Source organism: Astatotilapia calliptera, chromosome 8, assembly GCF_964374335.1.
Source record: "Astatotilapia calliptera chromosome 8, fAstCal68.1, whole genome shotgun sequence".
Lineage (NCBI taxonomy): Eukaryota > Metazoa > Chordata > Actinopteri > Cichliformes > Cichlidae > Astatotilapia > Astatotilapia calliptera.
This window is the reverse complement of record NC_137429.1, coordinates 4,352,173-4,376,119: the sequence shown is the minus strand read 5'-3', so window position 1 is coordinate 4,376,119 and position 23,947 is coordinate 4,352,173. Positions and strand designations below refer to the sequence as shown.

Here is a 23,947-nt window from a genome sequence, read left to right as displayed (position 1 = left end):
TATGATTTGTCATCACGAAGAGGTTGAAGTATGCCAGTCAGTATTGATTCAGAGAGAGCGCAGATGAGCATGAACTTAATTTGGACCTCTTTCATCCAGTTATTCGTCAGCTGACTGAGGCGGGAGCTGATGGAAGCGAGTGAGATGAAGTCGGGCGATGAGAGAAAGACCACAAGAGATAGATAAATAGATAAAAGACAGAAGGAGGAGGGAGTCGTGTAAGTGAAGGAGAGAGCTCTGCTGGCAGCAAACCAGAGTGATGGGAGTGTAGAGTTACAGGAAGGCCAGAGTTAAAAGCAGTAACACAACTGCTAATGTAACACAACCCCACTTTTCTTCTGCCAGAAAACACAAAGACAAACACTGCTTGGCTACTTTCCACCCACCAACTCCTGCTGGCATCTAGTCATACAGATAGCTAGTGGAGATTTACTTTAATAAAACCTTCCACAATCACAGTGTCACAATCATATAGGAACATTACAGCTGAACCTAATTACAAACACCGCATCATTCATCATGAGTCCCAAAAAGCAGCTTTAACCTAAGCTTAACCAACCGTGTCTGGATGCCAGCATCAAAATCTTTAACAACTTGTAAGCTACGCATATCAGCTCAAATGTAATAAAAAACAACAATAAAAAAGATGTGTGAAAAAAATGTGACTTCCCAATTTTAATGTTGAGATAAGAAGAAATAAATACTACACAGTAAACAGTGGTTTAGTTATTACAGATCTTCCTGTATCCAGACTGTAATGTTAAATCCTGGATGCAGCAGTGCTGTTCTCGAGTGCGCCGGTTCCTTTCAGCTGTCCAGCTTGCCAGTAATTCTGGACAATTTGGCATGAAGTCTGGTGGGAGCGCCACTGCTGTGCCAGAAGTTACAAGAGGAACAATCCATTTACCAGCTCCTGCCACACTCAGTCTTATTTGCTTTGCATGTTTCCTATCATTTCAACTTCTAGATTAGCATGTAAAAAAAACAGATTTCATGCATCGATTGGTTAAACTTCTGATAAAAACTCATCTAGCTTGACAAGAAGCCATCCATCAACCACAAGCTAAAAATGGAAAAGCTGGCAGCATCACTGAGGGGTAAGTTTCACTGGCCAACTGATTGCACCCAGAGAGTACGTGTGGATGCACTATGTGGGGTTTTTGCTTCATAGCTAAGAGGTTTGTAGGACGAGTGCTTGGGGCAAAGTACTGTGTTGTTTATTTGCAGATTATTTGCATCAGAAACTATTCGATAAACTACATCATTTTTATTTTTAAGCTTTTACATCTAAAGGTTTCTGACCTCTTCAACAGTCACATGAGATTTGTTCCACAATTTAGTTTTATTAATTACTTTTATAGCCAAACTTTTTTATCCAGTAGCTATTTCAGCAATTCAGACTTAACCATTGCTTTGTCTGTTACTGGAATGCATTTAGGTTGGGAATCAGCTGTGTCCCAGCAAAATCTCAAGCTACTGCATTTAGTACTGGCTAAATTTAGATTGATATTAATCGAATTTTTTTCTACCCACAATGTTAAAACATTTTAAGCCCAAATACAAGCTCAGGTGTGCATTTTGCAGGCGTGTCTGGACATGCAGCATGCACAGCAATTTTTTACTGACTGAGTCATCGTTACTGACAGTTTGGCTAAAAAGCAAAACAGAGAAATCTGATTTGGTTTTGGTCAATAGAGACATGTTTTACTTTTAGATTGTGTACTAGGAACACACTGTTTAAAATTATTTTTAATCTATTTACCACTACTACATTTTGAAATTCAGAAGAATGCAAATGTGCAGCAAGCCTGTTTTAAATAATTAATTTTTATTATTTGCATGAATCACTTTTACACCTTAAAACATATTTGAGATTCAAAATGTGGACTGAAATAAAACATTTTGACAAACGTTTCTTATTGTTAGTTTTTTAGCATTAGCTGTAGTCATGTCAGTGTCACACATTGCACTATGATAAAGCCAAAAATATTAGACCAAGCGATGAGAGTTCTTGCAGGACGCCTGAATGTGCGATCGGAGTGAGTCTGTCCAAACATGTCCCTGATGTTTGCCATTTTCTACTTTTTGGCTAAATATCTCAAGCTATTATTATTATGACTATCAAGCTATTTCCACTTATCCAAATGAAAAAGTCATTTTTAGCTACATTCTGATTTTCTAAAAAATTTAGCCAAGCATTATTCATCCCATTTTACGGTTTATCTTTAGTAGATATGTCACTTGGCTGATTCACTTTTAGCTAACTATATCAGTTTTAATATGGTAGTATCACTATTCATGTGAAGCAGATAGCTAGGTTTTAAAAAACCGAGGGTGTACACTGTTCTATGAAACAGTGACTGGACACAGTGGACAGTTTGCAAACCTTGCAGGTTACAGGTGTGGCCACCTTTCGCCCTAATTCTTTGTAAATATACGGCTAAACAGCTGCTGCAGATTTGTCAGCTGTACAACAAGCAAATCACCTGTTCCACCTCCCAAAGGCGCTCTACTGCATTGAGATCTGGTGACTGTGGAGGTCATCTGAGAACATTAATTAGTTGATTAAATCTTTGTAACCAGTGTTGGGTGTAACAGTGTAACGTTGGGTGTAAGTAATGCAGTGCATGACTACTATTATGTAGTTACTTGTTCTTTAGTTATGATACAAATAAATAACAATGTCAGACAAACACACCTTTTTCTTCCAGCACACCTGCGCCACAATCAGCTGATTTCAGTTTGTATGTCAGGAGGAGGAAAATGGTGGAGTGAGACAACTTTGGCTATTTGTAAGCACCTGCCCAGGGGGCATGCTAACGCTAAGCTAGCCAAGACCCCAGAGTGATGATAAAGCTGAGCGTGTGCTGACCCCAGCCCGGCAGCCAGAGCCTGAACTTCAGCAGCTGATAAAGACAGTGATGAACAGTCAGGCTTGCAGCACCGCCTCCTTTCTTCCTGTACATGTTTCCAAAGTACAATCACCACTTTAAAGTCTTAACCCTTTAAGACCTACCATAGAGCCAAGTCCGCCAGAGCTTATATTATATTTTTACATGCTGTAGTGCCATTTTTGGGAGCATTTCAAGTTGATATACATCAATACAACCATTATAGCCCAAATTTTAATAATATGTCTGCATTAAGTGCATAGTAATTACATAAATTGCAAAAAAGTGCAATAAACTACAAAAAAATTTAAAATCATTTTTGTTTTTTAACATATATTTCTAGTTAGTGAAATTTAAGAGGCTTATCCCTCAAAACTGTAAATACAAAAAAGTTGCACAAAATAGTTTCCCACCACAGGAAATTTATTTTGAGTGTCTTCATAGTTTTATTTTTGAAATACACCAATTTCTATACACTGCAGGAAAAACGAAAATAAATATTATAATGCAAATTTGCAAAAAGAACTCATATTGTACTGCATCAAAATAAACTATTTCCAGCAGTGCAATATGAGTCCTAAGCATCCCAGAAACAACACAGAAAGTCATAAAGTCAAACATAACTTTTAAAAACACAAGTATAGGCTCATAAGGCCCTGATGGTAAAAAACTACATTTCCGCAAAATGACGTCACTTCCGGTTTCGGGCAGGACATGGCGGACATGCGATAGAAAGTGTTACGAACAGCTGATTGGATCGGCAAAGCGTGTTTCTGGAATATTATGTTTTTGTTGCTGCAAGTGCTTTTCATGCAGTTTTTGCAAAGCTATATGTGGAAGGAAACTGTGACCTAGGACAAGCTGATGGCATAAGATTTAAGTACAACTCCTCCGGTTGTATATGCAAAACAATTTATTGCGCTAGCTTATGTGGTTGCAGTGCTACCTGCATTTAAAAATAGTTACGCAAAACGGAGCGTGCCCACTCCGACCGACTTTAAAGGGTTAATAGACTGATTTTCCATTTTTGCTTTGTGTTCATAATAAGGACTTTTGTTGATAAAATTACTTTTAAGAAAGGTAACAATAATGTGTAATAGATTACTTTTTTTTTCTTACTGACAACCTCAAAACAGTTTGTGACCTAGCATATTATCTTGCATGGTCAGTAACTATACTCAGCGGTGTTGTGATGCTGAATTTGTACCGATGGGCTCAACCACCACCAGCAGCCTGAACCTTTGAGACGAGGCAGGATGGCGCCGTGTTTTGATGCTGTTTCATGCCACTGTTAATGTGCCAGCATGGTCTTCTGCTGCCGTCCATCTGCTTCAAGGCTGGATGTGTTGTACATTCATAGATGCTCTTCTGCATACCCTGACTGTAGCGAGCGTTTAGTGAGATAGTCCTCCCTTCCTATCAGCTCAAATTCTCCTCAGACTGATACTGAGAAATACTCAGACCAGCCGAGCTGGCACTAATAGCCATGCTACGTTCAAAGTCACTTAAATCACCTTTATTCCCCATTCTGATGCTCAGTTTGAACGTCAGATCATATCAGTCACGTCTACTTGCTCAAACACACTGAGTTGCTGCTTTTTGTTAAAAAGCAGTTGTATGGAACAAAGTGGCCAAAGACAGCACATTACATTTAAAGTTTATGATGTCGATGCTTCAGCTATACCTTTTCAGAAACAGCTGGTTAAGTTCATAAACAATATTTACAGTTTAAAAGCTGTACGTGTGATAAGGCCCCTGATTAAACCTGTGACTATATGTGCAGGATGAGCTGTTGGAAATGTGCTATAAAAAATAAACTTGACCTTGACCTTAAGCCTTCATTAGTGGTTGCTGCTTGATTGGACTGTGCTTAAAATACAAATAAATAAAAATATTAGCATACTTTGAATTGCTTTTCACAGGTAGAGTAACAGGTAGGTCACAAAATAACTACCAGTAAATACTGAAAACAACAATGGCAGCAAAAAGAATGCAAAGAATTCAGCAAATCACAGACATATCTATCCATCTCTACTGAAAATCTTTGAGTGTATTTTTGATGTCAACAGCTTTTATTCACTGTCATACTCTTTTTTTTTTTTTCAATACTTGTTTGGCGAAGGCTGTTTATATTCTTTGCTTTTAAAAATAGCGACAGACTCGATGGGGAACCTGAAGGATGGCGCACCTTTGATCAAACCTCAATAAACAGAAAGCCACAGCCGCTCAATCAAGATGACTCATCTTCTTGTTGTTCCTGTGGGTTATAATGCTGACACAAGGGACACACACACACACACGGATAAACTCCTCTGGGTCCTTGGACCAGGCTTTCATGAGTCAAATCACGCAGGTAATTAAACCCAAGCCAAAGAGTGCAGCTCTAATATTAGCTCCCTGCACATGATGGGGGAGCTGGTGCTAATATTAGCTCTCAGCTTGCTTGTTGCCGGCGCTGTGCACTAGCAGCTATGATTTCAGCAACATGACAGGTTGTGCACATTAAAAACCCGAGGGGAGATTTGGAGGTTTGTGTTAAGTTAATGGATGGATATTCAGAGGCATTCACACTGCAACGCGAAGCACCCTTATCATTCTCTCACTCATGGACTATCGATTTATCCGCATGTACTATTATGTTACATCATGTACTGTATCTGGCAGAACTGCCTACTCTTATAAATTCCCAAGAAATGGCTGAAAGCTCACCGTCACACCACAAACGTGTCGCTTAAACCCTGTGAACTCTGCTGAATCATAATTAACCAAGCAGCGACTGAAGAGGATGAACCAAAATGAAAGAAAGCTGTGCCAGAGCTTTCTTCGAAGCACGACTTTGTTGTTTGCACTCGATACAAGGCCGGATCGCTTCCTTTCCTTCTCACGGTGCCTTCAAAGGCATTTTCAGACAAAAGCTGATTGGTCCTCTGACTCATGCAGAGGCAGCAGCAGTGCGTATGAGGAGATGCAGAGAGGCTTATTGGTAAAGAAAAGAAGGGGGAGACATTCAATCAGCACCACGTTGGCCGTGACCTTGCTGCTGCTACAACTCCTCCACTCACTACCTTGACTCAGTGAATGAAGAACCACACTTAGACCAAAACACTAAACAAGTAACGAGACAACAAACTGTTCTTTCCTCGAATCGCAGGAAAGTACGATGTTGCGTTATGCAACAGTGACAGAAATGGAGTGCCGCTTTCACCTGCTCATGTCTCATATAGCTGCATATTTGCTGCAACCTCTCAGGTAAGAGAAATGAAGGAAAAATGCACAAGTGTAGAAAAACTGCAGTTGTTCTTGTGGCCACCTGAGTCAGTGCCCACAGACTCCCCCAGTGACTGTCAAAATGCCCAAGCGCACTGCAAAATAAACATTTTTATAGCCTGGTTTTGTTTTCTATGGATGTTTATTTCTATGAACCCGTTTAGCTTAAATTACCAACATGTCAGCTAGGCCTCATCTCTGCCAATTTCAGTAATTGAACTGGACTTTGCTAACGTGTTAGTGGCGCTTTGAAGCATTTTCAAAGAATTCTCTGACAAAAAAATATTGCCGCTTTAATGAGTAAAAGTCTGATACTTTGATGAATCTGTTCTTTAGAATTAATGAGCACCAGCACAGTGTGTGGACTCAGCTTTCTAACTAAGTTTGCTAGAGTAAGCTGACAACACCCATCCATCTTCTTACATCGCAGTGGTGCTGGAGCCTAACCCATTTGTCATAGGGCAAGAGGATGGCTAACACAGAGAGAATCACCAATTAACCTAACGACCCTCAGCTTTTAGACTGTGGGAGGAAGCAGGAGTACTCAGAAAGAACCAGCAGACAGATCATGGATTCAAACTCAACGCTACACTACAACAGCATTCAATCTATGCAAGCAATCTATGGATTGCATGCATAGATTAAACAAGATCACTATTCCACTAACAGTTACCGCATGCAACATCATATGTTTGGTTAACACAACCACTGTGTGCTGTCACCAGTTTCTGAACTTTTTGATTATCTCACCTTGATTTGCTCATTGGTATCAAAAGTAATAACGGTAAATGAAACTTTATGGGCTTGCAGAAGTGATTAAAAATCAACTTGAAACAGAAAAAACACCTGCAAAGCTCACACTAATCCATGCAAATGTTTTAGAGCAATTTTACAAGACAACCTCCCAGAGACATTAGAGAGTAAATGGATCCATCTACCACATTCATGACTATTTATGACAAGATATTTTGCCTAGAGACTATCAGAGCCGTATTAGCATCTGCAAAGCCAGCGTGGTTTAAAAGTGTAGTACTCATGTATTGATCCAAACAGCATTATGGGTATTAATAGAATTTCATGCCTGTGGGGATCGCAGACCCATCAGTTTGAAGCTGCTCCTCAGTCAGTCATGTCTGTCGTGCCCATCTCTGAGCTCACTGTGGTTTTTATGAAATGTGTTTTCAGATGCATTTTCGAGCCACCAACTTCTTTGAAATCTCACAAAACAACTCCCACATCAAAGCTAATCCAAAGCCAATTTTGCCAGTGTTCAACCTTGCACGCTCTGCCCCGCTGAGGAGTCATTTTCCATCTAATGGTTAAATGTACCAGACTTTAGAGAGGGCAGCAGCTCGGTCAAAAGCATTTTTTCATATCAAAGAGATTTAAACCATTTTCTAGATAAACCAAAACTACCCATGCCAACCAACGGACTTGGGAGGACTGCACATCCATAGTGAGAGGTTAAGATGAAAGCAAACTTTGACTGCAAACCTCCAGACAATAAAAAGGTCTCATGTCTACAGGAAGGAACAGTGGACAATGTGCACACATCTGGGGCAACATTAGCATTTATTTGGAGTCGGGCTTTTCGCCATCAGACGACGATCACTTTTTTTAGCTCTCCACAGCAGATCCCTCTGCATGTTTGACTTTTGTCTCTGGCTGAAATCAAATCAGTGACCTTTCATTTACCAAGCAAACATGTTAACCACTAGGCTATGGAGACACACTGGGGTAGATGGAGCTTGTTTCCAAAAGTAAACAGTTCAAACTGAATGAAACTGTGAGAGACTTTTAACTTTCAAGGAGGTGTGAAAGCGTACTGGGTAAGAGACGTTTGTCCCTGAACATGAGTTTTTATCTGTTCGATCTAAGTGTGCATAAAATAATAAAAAAAACACTCACTCAGAAGAACTCAGAAGTTTGAGACCTGTAGGTCACTCACTTTAAACTTATTTAAAATATAATTTTTACCTTTTTTTTAATTTTTTTATAAAGCTCTGTTTTCATTCTGACATGAATATGGAGAAAAGTCCCTTTTTCATGACTATCTCGCTTTTCTCGCACTGGCAGTAAATGCAGCGTATTCTCACTTTGGTGCAATTCGACATCGCTGCATTCCTTTTAAGTTTGAAGTCAGATAATGGATGACTGCTATGTTCTAGTAGTAGTATTTCTCTTCTCAGCCCCAACTGGCTGCAACTCAACCCGCCTGTTTGGTTTTTTACATTAAAAATACCACTGCAGCGCCTTCATTCATAGAGCCCGGCCTGTTTTGTGAGTCACAAATGCACAACAGTTCTGCAGTTTTGCTCATGTTTACAAGTGCTGCTGCCATCTTGAATTATGAAGTCTGGGTTGGTGTGGAAAGTCTGATTTGAGGGGGCGTTCCCATTGAAATCTCCATCTGGGAACTGGGAAATTACAACTTCACACTTTACAGCTGCACGTGTAATGCAGCTCTTGCACTTGGGAGCTGCCAGACTAAAAAGCAGCTAATGCACTGGATATCCACATCCCTCGGTGGAAAGAAAGTTGCAGAGATATGGTGCGTGTGTGAAAAATGGCTAATAATGCTGATTTGAGCAGCAGAGAGAGGCGATACCTTTGGGTTTCTCCAATATTAATAATATTAATTTGCAACACTAAAAAATATTTATCCATTATGATGCAAGTTAAAGCAAAGCACAGCAGAGAAGGGCTCTTTAACAGTCTAAAAATGTCACAACTTCTTTAAGTATTTAGGTCTTCTATCCATGTTCGACAACATTTAAATTTATTTTGTATTAATTAACTTTTAAAAAACTGACAACAGTGTAATGATAAGTGCACTTGACCACATTCAAAATTTTACAGCTAGAAAATGATTATATCGTGAATATATGATTTATAAGTAACTACTTACCCTGAACGGTCGCCATGCTTTAGAGTACAGCAGCTCAGTAATGGTATACACGAGTCCAGGAGGGGCTGCACGCATTGACATGCCCACACAAACTGATTATACAAAAATATGCAGTCCCTCTTCTCACACATGTAATGTCATTCATGGTTTCACACTTACCCTCTCATCCACCCACACAAACACACACAATATAGTGTAGAGCGCCACTTTTTCCCGTGCATTAGTCATCTGTCTGCAAGTCTTACAGCATGACATGCACATCTGTATTATCGGCATCATTGTGCAGGGCTGCCAGCTGCCTCAGTAGTGGCTCTTTATCACCCTGCGCTGTCAGCAGAAACCTGAGACACTCACAGCTACATTTGTACTACAGAGACTCACAAAATCTTGCCTCTCCTCTCCACTGTCCTCCTCCCCCCTCCATCTCAATCTCACACTCACCTCTCCTCCTCTCACAGCCATTTCATCCATACAGGATTTACACCTCCCACATGGTTTATCTCGTCTCATCCTTTCTCCTCTCTCCTCTTCACCTCCTTCCTTCCTTCCTTCTCTCCAGCTGAGCAGTTAGTGCAGACCTGTCCAACCAGCACAACCAGCTACATGCTCACACTCAGCCAATTAGCACACTCATAAACACCCACAGTCCTGCCCCTTTCCCGCCCCTCTGCCTGTCACACACATGCTGAGTCAGTGTGGAGTGTTTTTATGGAGCTTGGGAGGTGCTGCGAGGAGGAACGTGCAAGACGGCGGGGGCGTGAAGTGTTTAAAGGCACTGCTACAACCACCCCCACCTCCACGTAGGAAGCAGTTCAAAATAAAAGTGGCAGATGTAAGAGGTTGAAAAGATGCAAGGGCATGCGGTATCCTCTGCAGGGTAGTGACATCACGAGCAGGTGTGAACCTCTCCTCTGAAACAATATGGTGGTAAATGGAAAAGATCCACTGACGTCACAACATTAGACACATAAAACATTTTAAAGATAAATCAAAGTGAGATTATTCACAAAAAGATGGAAATAGCTCATGTATAACACCTTGGATTTTGAGACTACAAGCGTTTTATATATTCTAATGAGAAAAGATACATTTTATACATATAAAGCAGCTTCTGTGGTACATTTTTCTGGATGTGTCTGTAGTGGTTAATGCATTTGCCTAAAATGTTAAAAATCCTCAGTTTGAGACCAGATTTCTAAAAATCCTTTGTTCAAAACAAACGTTGTCATCTTTTATTCACATAAAACTATTCTGCTGCTAACCTGTAATTATATAGTGGCGCCACAGACTGTATATAAAAGATGGACCTAGCTGCTGGAATGTCACTCACAGGTAAAGACATCCTGTTATGAAGTCTTCTGCTGAGATCTTCGTATTTTGGCATGATGGTTGTCTAAAAGCTTTTAAACCAATTAGCACAGTGGTTCTTAACCTTGTTGGAGGTACCGAACCCCACCAGCTTCATATGCGCATTCACTGAACCCCTCTTTAGTGAAAAATAAAATGTGATTTTTTTACTGGTGCACAAAATGAGCCATGGCGAAGGCTCTGCCGAACCCCTGAGACCGACTCACCGAACCCCTAGGGTTCGATCGAACCCAGGTTAAGAACCACTGAATTAGCATATCTTGGATAATTCTCATTTGTGACTCTAATAAAGAATAGCAGAGAATGGAATAGAATAGAATAGAACTTTATTAAGCCCTTGGGGAGGTCCCCTTAGGGAAATGATGGTTCTAGCAGCACAATAACAGTTCCTTACCCTAAACACCTTAAATACAAATAAGAAAAAAAAAATTACCAAGCAGGTGCAAATAATTAAGAATAGCATATTAAGACTAAAATTAATGTAATGTTTTACTCAGTATGAGCTGAAACTAGTGACTTAGCCCATTAACATATGTAAACTGTTTACCGAGGTCAGGTCTGAGGGACAAATGCAGGTTTAAGACACGTCGGTGTTGGATTCACGTTTCAGTATGTCCTTGTGCACAGTCTTTTTTTCTTATCCTTAGGTGAGACAGACAGGACTGCGCCTAAGTGCAGCTCTGCTCATAGGAGCAGACATTAGGAGCGACAACAGGGAGTTTTAATTCCCACTTCAGGCATCCTATATAAAAACCAGCAGGAGAGCACTGACTTATATTTAACCTCCTTTAAATACATCCACCAAATTTTAACCCACCTTTATGAAAGGAAAAGTATCAGGTGAACAGGTGAGGCTTCAGTTACACAGGCCTAGAGACCGTTCAGTGACTCGGTTGCTAGGAGTTGTTGGCTGACACCACATGGTGCTCCATCAAAATCCTCCCTGCAATTGCTTTGGTTGCTAGCATATTGCTGTCATCATCAATAGTTTGTATGGAAGACGCCAACCTGTCTGCAAACACTCACTTTACCCTCCAAGCTGTGGTGAAGCTCCAAAGTGCAGCATTGTCTACGTCTTTGCAACCAATATGACACCAGTGACTGCCAGCAACTTGCACAACCCCTCAATGAAATACACCTTTTCCTGGCAACTGTAACAATAAGTCTAATTAGACATCTCCCTCACCCAGCTGAACAGAGAGATTCATAAAAAGCTAAAAAAAGCTAAGTTGCTAAGGCTATAGCAGGGTTTAGAGTCAGCTACAAACCAGCAGCCTCGGTATGAGCAAAGGAGCAAAGCAGTTATAAGGAAAACTATGAAGAAGAGTGGAAGTTATAAATATACTGAAAAGTTATGTAAGTAACTGACATTTGTTTTGTTATATAAATCTGGTGCATCTGGCTTTGGTTATTAAGATAAAATATGTCAGGTAAAGGTGGGTGTATAAAAGCTAATTTTCAGTTAAGTATTTGTCTCTTCACTAGCTGGATCCTTTACTTTTAGTTGTTTAGTTTTGTTCTATTATGCCACCCAGCAGCATCCTTCATGTTTTACTTCAAATTTGAGAAAAGTTAGTCCTTGAGACAGGCCTAATTTTGTGGCACAAACGGTCACTTTTGCTTCTAGTTGCTAAAAGTTGCCAAATGTCATTAATTTTCCACATCTATGGTCCCTACATCTCTTCCTTTGTGCATACCCCGTTACTCCACATTCACTGGATAACAATAGGTGATTAAAATATGAACACTGACTGGTTTATCTTTCTTTCTGACTATTAAGGACAGATAAACATGCTTTATTCAGTACGATGTGTAAATAGCAATTGAGTCCATAAACCCATCAAGAAAAGAGTTACGCCCCCTGCTGGCTATTAAAAAGAATGCACTGTCCTCCAACTTTTATATACAGTCTATGAGGACAGTACAACTCATCTAATTTTCTCCACAGTTACTTCATAACAAGCTGAAAAATTCACATTTATACTTAATATTTAGCTAATCTGGGTCGTGTTATCTAACAGCTTGTATATTTGGAACATACAGCAATACCAGCATTTTCTTTTATTTTGCAGCAGCTTTTAAATAATTCAGTGACCACAAAACAGATGCTGCTGGAGAAGACTTATTGGATGCTGACACTATACAACAGATGTTCAATAATTTATGTGACATGAAGGAAGTTGAATGACACGTGAGCTCTTAAATCAGTCCTCTCATGTGAGCTGAACACATCAGAGATATAAAAGCAGGTAAAAGTACGCTCTCATTCCCCTGAAATATTTAAGAGAAAAAGCATTTTTCACTTTTTTTCCTCCCCACACAAACATGACTCTTTCTATACAAACATTTAAGTGCATTCCTTTAATAATATCAGACACCTAATCCACGAGCAAAATCTGCTTTTTAACAAGCAGATCGAGTTATTGTTGAATATTATATCACTGGGCCATAAAAAGCGTTCCCATCAGCACAAAGTGAGATGTCACAGAGAGCTTTCCATGTATAGCAGGAACCAGACTCGCCACCTCCACATGTAACAGGTACAAGAAAAAACACGTTTCCATCTGCAGAGACTCATTTGATGATATCATGTTTGTGGGTCTTTAAACCTTTTAAATCTTTACTTAGAAATTTGCATATGATGGTTAATTAGTTATGTGTACAAAAACTCTTCCTGAGTTGAGTCCACAGCACAATATTATATATGACAACAGTGTAACAACATGCAAAGAATTACAAAATAAAACAGGAACTGGTCAAACAGATGTTCTTAAATTTACACACAGTATATAATAACATGCTGCACTGGGTGGACATTTATTGTGACATTCACTTTATTTTCTTACAAATATTTTAGATAAATTGATTAACTTTACAACAATAAGGAAATATAATACGAGAACACTTTTGGTGGGCTAAATTAACAATAAATGATCATGCACAATCCCCGACGTCATTTAAGTCAGCTCTGGGTCATGAGAATCAATTTTATCCCGACTAACAGCGACAGCATTGATCCTGCCGGGTCGTCATCAGACAGTCAATACATCAAAGTCGTAACATACACTGCATGATATTTGATTCAGACTCAAAAGCGAATAATGTTTGCAGTTGTGTCTGACCTGTTTGTCTCTCTGTGATGTTTAATGCCAGTGCGACTGACACACAACATTTCAGATTTACACTGTGGCATTCTCAACTAAGACTTTGTCCTTCTCCGGTCTTCTCAGATGGTCTCTGGACAGCTCGTAAGCACAAAAGACGCTCAAATGAAAGTTTAACTCATCAAAGTGAGTTTAAAAGTTTCTAAGCTGAGATGGAGTGTGAAATATTAGTAGTGTCTACATATCAAAAGTACACTGTTTAGAAAAATAAACACTGCTGGATGTCTATACTGGACTGGGTATCAAGCCACAAAGGGCTGAATTGGGACATGCTCCTAATGAGACGACAGATCGTGTTCTGGGGGAACGCAGGTCTGGACCAGGACATCACTCAGTGGCATCAATTTCTTCATCCTGCAGGAACGTCTTGCATAGTCTCACCACATGAGACGGGCAGTGTGGTTCACCAAGACAAACCCAGAGCCCACTGCACCAGCATAAGGTCCAACACTGGGTCCAAGGATTTAATCGCAATACCTAATGGCAGTCAGGGTGTCATTGCCTTGTCTGTAGAGGACTGTGTCTGTGTCACTCACCCACCACCAAACCAGTCATGCCAAACAATGTTACAGGCAGAATAATGTTCTCCACGGCTTCTCCAGACCCTTTCAAGTCTGTCACATGTCCTCAGGGTGAACCTGCTCTCATCTGTGAAAAGCACCAAACCAGTAGTGGGCCTGCCAATTCTGGTATTTTATGGCAAATGCCAGTTAGGCTCCACAGTGTCAGGCAGTGAGCACAGAGGATGTTGGGTCCTCAAACCACCCTCATGAAGTCATGTTTCTGATTGTTTGGACAGAGACATTCCCATCACTTCTGTAGTTATGACAGTGCTCATCCTGTTCCTCCTTGGACAAAGGAAGACACAGCAAACCTTCTGGCAATGGCATCCTGGAGAAGTTGGACTACCTGTGCAACCTTAGCAGGGTCCAGGTATCACTTCACGCAACCAGTAGAGACACTGACCCTAGCCAAATGCAAAACTAGTGAAAAGCAGCCAGGAAAGATGAAAAGGGAAGAAAACTTGTAAAACTAGCACTCCTGTTGTAATTTCATTAAACACAGAGGTATTTTATGCTTTGACATCTAGTTTAGCCCTCGAAGCAGACTCATCGTTTATGTAGATAAAGCTCCACAGCTCTATGAAACGTCAGCACAGTCAATATGCATCCTCCTCCACCAAGCACAAGGATCATGTCTGGTTCTGAGTAACAATACCGGCTAATCCAGTCCTCTAAGAAGACAAACTTGGAGCTAAAGCAGCTTAAATGTATTAATACCTCAAAAAGTTTGGAGATGTTTGCAAGTGACGTACCTCTGACATCATGGTGTTATTCCTTCTGGAAAATCTAGAGACTTCACTTGGTTTCCTCTGAGGTGAGACAGGTGAAAATGACAGGCAGAAATCAGCACCAGCCCACCTCATCCTCTCTCTCTCTTTCCCTCTATGTCTCTTTCTCTCTCTGCAGACTGCACCAGCCAACACCAAGCCAGCTTTCGCCCTCCAGCAGCGTCAGCACTCCTGAGGCAGATGCGGATGAGAGTTTTGAAAAGCGGCGAGCCTGCAGGAAAGCAACAGCTCTCTCGTGTTTGACCGCTGTCCTAATTTAGACAAATAATGTTAAGGACAATCAAATTAAAAGATTATGTCGACTGTCTCCACCGGCCAGTGACGATCTTTGAGGGTGATCTTGGGAACAACGGCACTCATTGATCGATGGGGTTGTAAAAATAAACTCCTTGTTGTGACAAGCAGAGGATCAACACTGGATGTCCTTGACTCCAGAATTTGCTTTCCTATTATTTTCGCAGTGTAATGCAGTTTTAAGACATCTTCTTCTGCTCTGGGAAACCGTGACTGACTATTTTAAATACTTTGCACCTGTTTGCATCTGTGACTTCTTCTGCTTATTAAATGATGAAAGGAAATGAAAATCACCAAGACAACATACACTAAGGCAAGCTGCTTAATCCAAACAATACATCACTTTTAATGCTCATCTCTGAGTCTGTCTCAGAGCTAATTTAACATACTTAGACTAGAGCATGCTCATTATCATCCTTCACTGTCGGCCATGCAGAGATCCAAGCTCCCCCTCTGTAACACACCTGACTTCCAGTTGGCTTGTAACTTAAATAATCAAATGACTTTCCTAGACAAATGTTAATGGACTGCATTCTAAACCCTGTTTTAAAGATGCTTTCAAGTTATTGTGTGCGTGGGGGGGGAATTTCTTTTTAGACCATGAAACTGTTTATAAATAGATGGATTTAGCTTCCGTCCCATCCAGCTACCCTGGAGTAGGCTTCATACTCAGACTCCTTTACTCTGTGGATTCCTTAGAGTAAAGATCAAGGAAATCAACTGTAAAAGTACAATTTTTGGAATTCTAAAGACCTGTGTGCACAAAACAAATAAATAAATAGACATAGGTTTGTCTCATAGGAATTAGACCCAGTGTTTCAGTGTTTTTCACTTTATCTGTCTTTCAAAGGCAAGCGTCGGTTCCTGTGGGAGATAGCAAGCAACGACAGACCCAAGTGTTAGTGGACTTGGAAATTCATACAGTAGCCATGTAGGGAGTGAGGGAAAGTCAGCAGTTACACAACAGCTGAAAGAGGACTGGGTCAGAAACTCCAAGTCCAGAAATAAAGACAGCAGAAACCACTAATGATCTCTAGAACTCCAGAGAGAACTTCTGGACCAAAGGCTGTCTCTTTCGTTCATACTGGCACGAGCTGAACTAAACTGTAAGTCTCCAAAAGTTGATTCTGTTCATCTGGACGTAGCGTTTTGTGGGAGAAACGTTTCGTCACTCATCCAAGTGACTTCTTCAGTCTCAGCTGACTGCAGGTTTCCCCAATCTTATAAACAGTACATTTGCATAATGACTGAAACCAGCCCACTGAAGGAAGAATGGGCTGGGAGGTCAGTTCCTTAATCATAATTATGCAAATTCTCATGACCAGGAAATGGTCATGATATTTACCTTCCTGGATGATTGAGAATGCATCAAGACGTAAACTGTAAGTCAGTCTAAGGGTGTTTTTCCACCTGTGGTGTTTAGTCTGTTTAAACTGAACTGTGGTTTGTTTTTCCCCCAGTGGGGTTCATTTGTGTAGATGTGAATGCAGTAATCGCACTCGGATGTGGACCAAAACAACCGCACCGAAACCACCTCCTTCAAAAGGTCTATTAACTGCAGAGAAGTTTGTTCATGGCATGAATGTGACCTTGATCTTAACCAACTACCAGATGTACACTGTGTATGGTTTGTATTCAGGAATGTGGCAAGCTACTATAGATGTACAAAGGTATGCACGTTCTCTGTTTGTTTTTGTTTCTCCCACCTGGGACACATCTGGGGGTAAGTGACATTCTCCGTTGTGACATATTTTGGTTCACTTGGATTTTTCCCTGTGTGAAAAGAAACTAAACCACAGTTTACAAACTCATTAACTGATTCGTGCCAGAGTAATCGAACTGTAGGTGTGAAAACACCCTAAAATTGCAGGGAGGGGCAATCGTGTACCATTGTGAAGGTAGGAGGTGCACTTTGTAGCCAGGTCTGTCTCTGAGTGATTGTGTGAGGCATCTGTCTTTTGCACAGCTGCAGCACCGTGCAGTCAAACACAAACACAGATACCTTGGTCTTAGTAACAAAGAAACTAAATGTTCAAGCGTGTGGAGACATCTCACTGGAGTGTATGCTGATAAGACTCATTGCTACAGGTGCAACAAGTTGTTTTTCATGCAAATATTAATGCACACACATACAACATGTCCAGGTTTCTAAATACTCCACCAAAACTTCCAGGGGCAGTCAGGTGATACAGAAGAGTGTGTGCTGGATCCTCCAAATGCAATGGGGAAATTAAGAGGTTTCTCACACTGCTTGAAAAATAAAAACTGTAATTATAATAAATATTTGCAGGAAATTCAAGTCACAGTTTGTTTGCCTTTAAGTGATGCACGTAATGCAAAACTCCCTGTGAGTTCGCTACATTTTATGCAAAATATTTACTGAAATCATTATGTACACTGTACAGGAAATAAAATCTTCTAGAAAATAAAAGCAGCCTTGTAAAACAGATTCCTTACAATCAAGTGCACTATAAAAACTTGAGTATACGGACAATCAAAACAGTGTGTAACGGAGCTTGTGATATATGCAACTGTACTGCTCAATTAAGCCCCTTAGAATCAGATAAACAGCAATATCACTTGCCACCGGACACTTTAGCAGGGTGCTGTGGGCTATCAAGCATCAGGAAAAATCAATTACTGGCAGTGAAATGTGACCAAACAGCCAAGAATGATCCCCACACTCATATTGCACCGTTACTTAGTGGCCAGCATGACACAAACAAGGAGGCGTTTCAGCATGTAACAAGCCGAAAGCAACTCTACAACAGATTTGCATTTCATTAATCACACAGGATCCAGGACACTGCAAAGCGCTCGATCTGCACCGGAGCCAACATCCAGAAAAAGCTATAGAGATTGGAGGGGTGAGCAGCACATGACCAGTCATTACAGGGAAACACAGCAGGAATGTAAAATGCTAATACTCTCCATCATCACACAAGCCTGCTGCTATCCAAATGCTAAAAAGCCCCTTGCATTGCCAGCACTGTCGCCTCTGAAATACTCCCACTAGTACCACACCTCCAAAACGTATTCCTGGGCCTGTTATGAGTAGAAAATACACCTTACGGCTCTTCATAACAGTTACTTCAAGGGTGGACGTACTTACTGCTCATTCGTTGAAAGAAAAGAAAGAAAAGACACATTAGTAACCATGGGCTGGAGAGAGCAAGGAGTGGGAGAGTGTAGGAAGAAATAAAAACAGACGTGGGAAGGAGAAAAAACTGTAATTCAAGACTGCTCTTGTCCCTAATGCTATTTTCTCAGCACCATTAACAGCATGAGAACAGCAACAGGGCTGACCAGTTCAATCTTCCAATAAGAACTGATGGGAACACAAACATTGTTAGCGTTAACTACTTTGTTATCGTGGCTCACACACAGGCCACCGAGGCATCAATATAACCTGTTATCCACTAACCGAAGCACCGAGCTGTTATTAATTATATTTTTTGCTAACTGTCAGCAAATATGAGCCGTACTGAACAACATGTTCCATAAATATAGCCTGAATCCCTGCCTGCATCTCTTTTTCACAGAGTGTGTCTGATGTTCTGTGCTTGAAATGAAAAACAAACAGGATGAGATTGACTTTGCTGATCAACTAGAGAGAGTAATAACTACGGAACAGTTATTCTGGCTTGACTTTTGCAAAACTACAACAATTTTCTGTTCAGAAGAAATTCTAAAATCGATTTAGTGTTTTGTGAGCAAAAACGTAGGAAAGGAATGTAGGAAATTGTAAATGCAGCTCTAGCAGCTAGAAAAATGTCAAAAATGTGAATTCTACAGTTACTTTGTAATTAAGATTCTTTTCTTTTACTGGATTTGAGAATAATACATTTTTACTTCATACAGCCTGAAATCAGAGACTGTATATGAAAGATGGACGTGGCCACCATGACATCACACGTTGGTCTTGGAGTTGGCCTCAAGTGGCCATTACAGGAACTGCAGTTTCTGGCACTTCCAGTTTAATGTCTGACAATATTTTCACGGATCAGCCATTAAGGTGTGGCGGATAAATACAAGAGAATAAAATGATACGACCAAGACAAAAATTGTGGTATTTTGTAAATATAATAATAAACGCAAATTCACTGTGTAATTGTGTAACTTTATTAGAGCGTCCTCCTGAAATGCACCAACAACATTGAGAGTAACATCCTCCTCTCTGCCTCTTAATGCTCTCTGGTCGCTATGGTAATGTTTCTTTCAAAATAAGACACACAACTACAACATGGGAAAAGACCCGGTTAACGATAAACCCCCTGAAAACCATAAATTTCACACCTGAGCCTCGACTCTCACGGCCCGGTACCAAAAGACTCACGGACCAGTACCGGTCCATGGCCCGGGGGTTGGGGACCACTGTTTTAGCTCAAAGTTTTAAGTCAAACTACCGTAACTCTTGAACCCCCAACAATTGATTGTGTTTATCTGGATGTAGCGTTTTCAGTGGGAGAAACGTTTCATCACTCAGATGCCTGACGTAATGTGACCTCAGTCTTGACGTCTTTGATCAAGACTACGTTCAGATGAACAGAATCAACGTTTTGGGATTTCCTTACCCGGATGATTGAGCAACTCTTGAACCAATATCGCAATCGCACAATTCCAAAGGTTCCTGAAAGCAGCAACTCTGTGCTTTTCAGAGATATTAGGGTCTTGAGGACACCTACACAAAAACTCAGTTCGCAGTTGGAAATTTTTCATGGAACACCCCCTCAACTTGGATTTCCTACTCAGAAAGTTGGAGCCGTCCAACATAGCCAGAGTTAGCAATCCAAGATAGCAGCAATGAATATGAACACTAAAAAAACTAAACTTTTAACCTCCACTGCCACTGCTGTGCATTTTTGACTCACTAAATACCAGACCAGTCTCTATCAGTTGCTAAAAAACACAACAGCAAGGCCAAAATTTGGTGACTTTAAAGGCTTCGTTTGAACTAATTTTGCAGCTGGAAGACATTTAAATGAAAATATGCATCATAACTGAAGGTGTAGTTACTTTAGAGTTTTTGTTAAGAGATAAGATCGACCTTCACATGCAGTTACAGATTCAACAAAGCAGACAGATGGTATTTATCAGGATATCGTCTATGTCTTTATTTATTTATGTGCAGCAGGTACATCATGATTGTTTGTGGTTTTTGAAATATTTTATTAATATTTTCAATAAAACGTACATGTATTGAAAACATTTAGAAGATATTGTTTCCTACTACTTGGTGATAAGAGGAAGAATAAAAAGTTGGGCTTATTTATCACCTTACATTTCTATTTTTCCACATTTTAGAAGTAAATATCCAGTGTGTTAATTCCACTGTTTTATTTTACAGATTTGGATAATCAATATATAATACTATCATCAAATTCACCTGACAACAGTAGCTAAAATTAGAATTAAGGAACCAATAGTCACAATAACACACCACTCTGCAGGTTATTTATTTATTTATTTATTGTCATTAATGCTACTTATGTTTAGGACGTCCTGGATGCTCCTCTGCTGTCTCTCTTCAGCAGGTATGTCTTTTAAAGCTTTAGAACTTTTTTCATACTGCTGTTTAAAGAAAATAAATCCAAACAGTAAAACAAAATTGTCCTTTAGTTTGAATTTAAAGGGCAGGTTGTTCCATATACTGTGCTGCATATAGTTGAAGTCTGTATTGATCTGCAAAAAATAGTCCCCAACAAATACTTTATTTATGTTTCCTATAGTAAAGTCTGCAGAAAAGTGCTGTTGCAGGAAATTACTGAGCTCTTTTTTTTAGTATTTTTGAACTTGGGGCTTGCACACCGTGGTGCAGACTGCATAGAAAGTTCTGGAAATCCTGGAAATCCTTGTCTTTATACTATAATTAGCCCTTTGCCCTTGTAAGGGCATTCAGCAGCTTCTAATACCTGAAATAAAGTGATATGAAATTATGGGGCTGCAGGGTAACATACACCAGCAGCTCCAGCCTCCTCAGAGAGACGCACTGACTAACAGTCCTGCACACATGATGGAGTAGCTGTGCGTTTATGTGCGTTTTACTCCTCCTGGAAACCAGGAAAGATGGGAAGAATAGTCTTTTTCTACCCCCACCATCCACTCCCTAAAACCCAGAAGCTGGGTCTAGACTGAGCCCCACACAGGGGATTTATAAACTGCAACAAATGAAGACAAAATGCTTCCAGCTGCCCTTAGTGGAGGGATTGGATCTGCTCTTGGGACTTTACAGAGGGACGTTTGACAGGGTCTCTGACTGGTCACACAGCTTTGTCCTTTCTGAACAGCAGAGCAGACGACATTATTTTTCTGCAGCGTAATTTATCAGGAGCGAAGAAATTTCTGCAAATTCTGCAGATATTAAAATGCAGTCTCACAGCAGCATGCATGTGACACAGCTGAAAGCTTTTCTAATCTATTTGTTCTTGTGTGTACTGATATGTGTTCATGCTCATAACATTTTGAAGGGTGACAAAATTCCACATTTGGATTGGTTGATGATGGCGTGAATCCATCACATCAAAGACTTCTGCACTTCAGTTGTAATTTTTTGATTTGAAAAACACTTGCCACTTTTTTTTAAAGCTTACTTGGTTGCCACAGTAACGCCTCCCCGCAGTGTCTGGATAACATACATGCTGCAGGCATGAAATATACTTCCTACTGAAGTACAGCGAGCAGCTAGAATCCTCCATCAGACAAGGATGGGACGACCTTCCTCTCCCAAACGTCCAACAGCTGTTCTGCTCAGTTCCCAGATGTTTACAGGCTGTTGTTAAAAGCAGATGCTAGTGGTGGCAAACGTGGCCCTGTACCAGCTTTTTTGACACATGACCTAGTATTTTTCTTAAAATGGACCATGTTTACAGATTGAACAGGATTGGAGTTAGGCCTTGGTGCATGGTTTGATGGTGTTTCCACGTCCAAATCATTGGCAACACAATAACCTGATTGGTCACCTGCAATGTTGAACCTGGACCTACATTAGTTTTGATGATCCAGGAACAACACCAACATGGCGACATCACATCGTGCCACGAGTCTTCTTACACCTAGAGGAGTCGCCCCCTGCTGGCCATTAATAAAATGCGGGTTTAAGCACTTGTGCGTTTTCCTTTATGTCAGACCAGGAAGCTAGATTCATCTTTTATAGGATCTCCGTGCAGTACATAAAATGTATACACAGCCTACTGGACTGAGGCATTGTACTGTAAAGTGCAAGTTCTTACTCTATTGTAAAATTACATTTGTTTTTTTACTGTAAAAGTGAAATTAAGAAAATCAGAATTTAAAACAATCTGAAATCTGTTTCAATGATTAATGATTGCACCACACAAACGTTGAGTAATCATTACGGATTAAGCTGTTGCTGTTACATCTCAGTGTTTTTAGCTTTTTAAATCTTAGATCTGGGGGAATATTCATGGCTGGGCGGAAAGATGCATATCCAAACAAATCACCTCATCCTTTCATCTGCCTGAAATCGGGACCAAGGTGCATTCGCCTGCGTGTCTCCAGGTGCAGACCAACTTATCTGGAATCCTCTCACGTCCACACTCACCTTAGCTAAAACAGTGCAGCGCCAACTTTTCGTGCCAAGGGCAAAACTTGGCTGGAGCTGTGAATGGCACGCACATATGCGTCAATGACACAGGTATCAGTGCGCTGTTGTGACCTTTCTCCGGCGGTTCCGTATCCTACAGGTCGATGTGCCAGTGATGCAGTGCCTCAACTTATGTGTGCACGCACACACACAGCAGGGCTGAGAGCTGCTCCGTATCCTGCACGAAGGTGAGACATAGCCGACAGGAAAGCGTCTACTCACCAGGAAACGTGCTCCGGAGCAGCTTCTTGTCTACCCGGTCCAGGAGATGATGAGACGCTGTTGCATCGCTGTCTGCGGCAGGCGGCACGCTGAGAGTGCCACTGCGGTCCACATTTATCCGCTCTGTGTGCGCGCGCTCGCGTGTGCGTGTGTGTGTCGCGTGAAGAGAAGAGAGGCTCGGTGTGTTTCACGTCAGGTGGAAACTGACGCGTTGCTGTGAAATGAGCATCTCCTCCTCGTCGGGATTTTTCTGTCAGACATCTCAACTCTTCCACTCTCTGCCTCTCTCTTCGTCTTTGCGAGGCAGCCTCCTCTCCTCTCCCTCCCCTTCAGGCTGGGCATGCCCAGTCTGTGCCTCTTCGTGAGCACCAACTTATGACTTGCAAGCTGTGGTGGAAGAAGAAGCACTTACATCCTAAAAGTGGCCAGTTCAAAAATAAATAACCCAGCGCAAATGCAGTTGTTTTTGTTTTTTTGTATTTGTAGAATACAAAATCTGAACTTTTTATGCAGCTTTAACAGTAGTACGGTGTGACTGGTAAAGTTACATTTTAAGTATATGACATCATTAATGGGGGAGTTACGCACATTCTCCAGCTCCATATTTGTATTTTTGAGTTCTGCTATAGAAGCTTTGCATGATTCACAGTTCATGATAATCCTTGTTTATCAAATACTCAGTTTTGAAGCAGCTCCTCAGTTCATCCTCCACCATTGAGACCACCTTGCCTTTAAGCCTGCTCTCTGATTGGTTGGTCCTTGAAAAAGGATTTCGTGGGTGGGACCTCTGAGATTACCATATTAGGGACATCCTCTCTTCATGACGTCACACAGAGCCAAAGACAGAAAAAAACCCTTTTGTGCACTTTTGGCTCACAG

The 23,947-nt window shown here is 40.8% G+C and overlaps 1 protein-coding gene across 2 annotated transcripts in view; it reads right to left on the bottom strand.

Moving 5' to 3' along the window:
- LOC113028038 (uncharacterized) overlaps positions 1-23,376 on the bottom strand; it is a 100,143-nt gene extending 76,767 nt beyond the window's left edge. The window contains exon 1 of one of the 2 annotated variants that reach the window (XM_026177998.2): positions 23,069-23,376. The gene's annotated coding sequence lies outside the window, so the exon portion shown is untranslated. Of the gene's footprint in view, positions 1-9,507; positions 9,647-23,068 lie in introns of those variants that run through there. The other variant, XM_026177997.2, reaches the window with a different exon arrangement.
- Between the last annotated feature and the right edge of the window lie 571 nt (positions 23,377-23,947).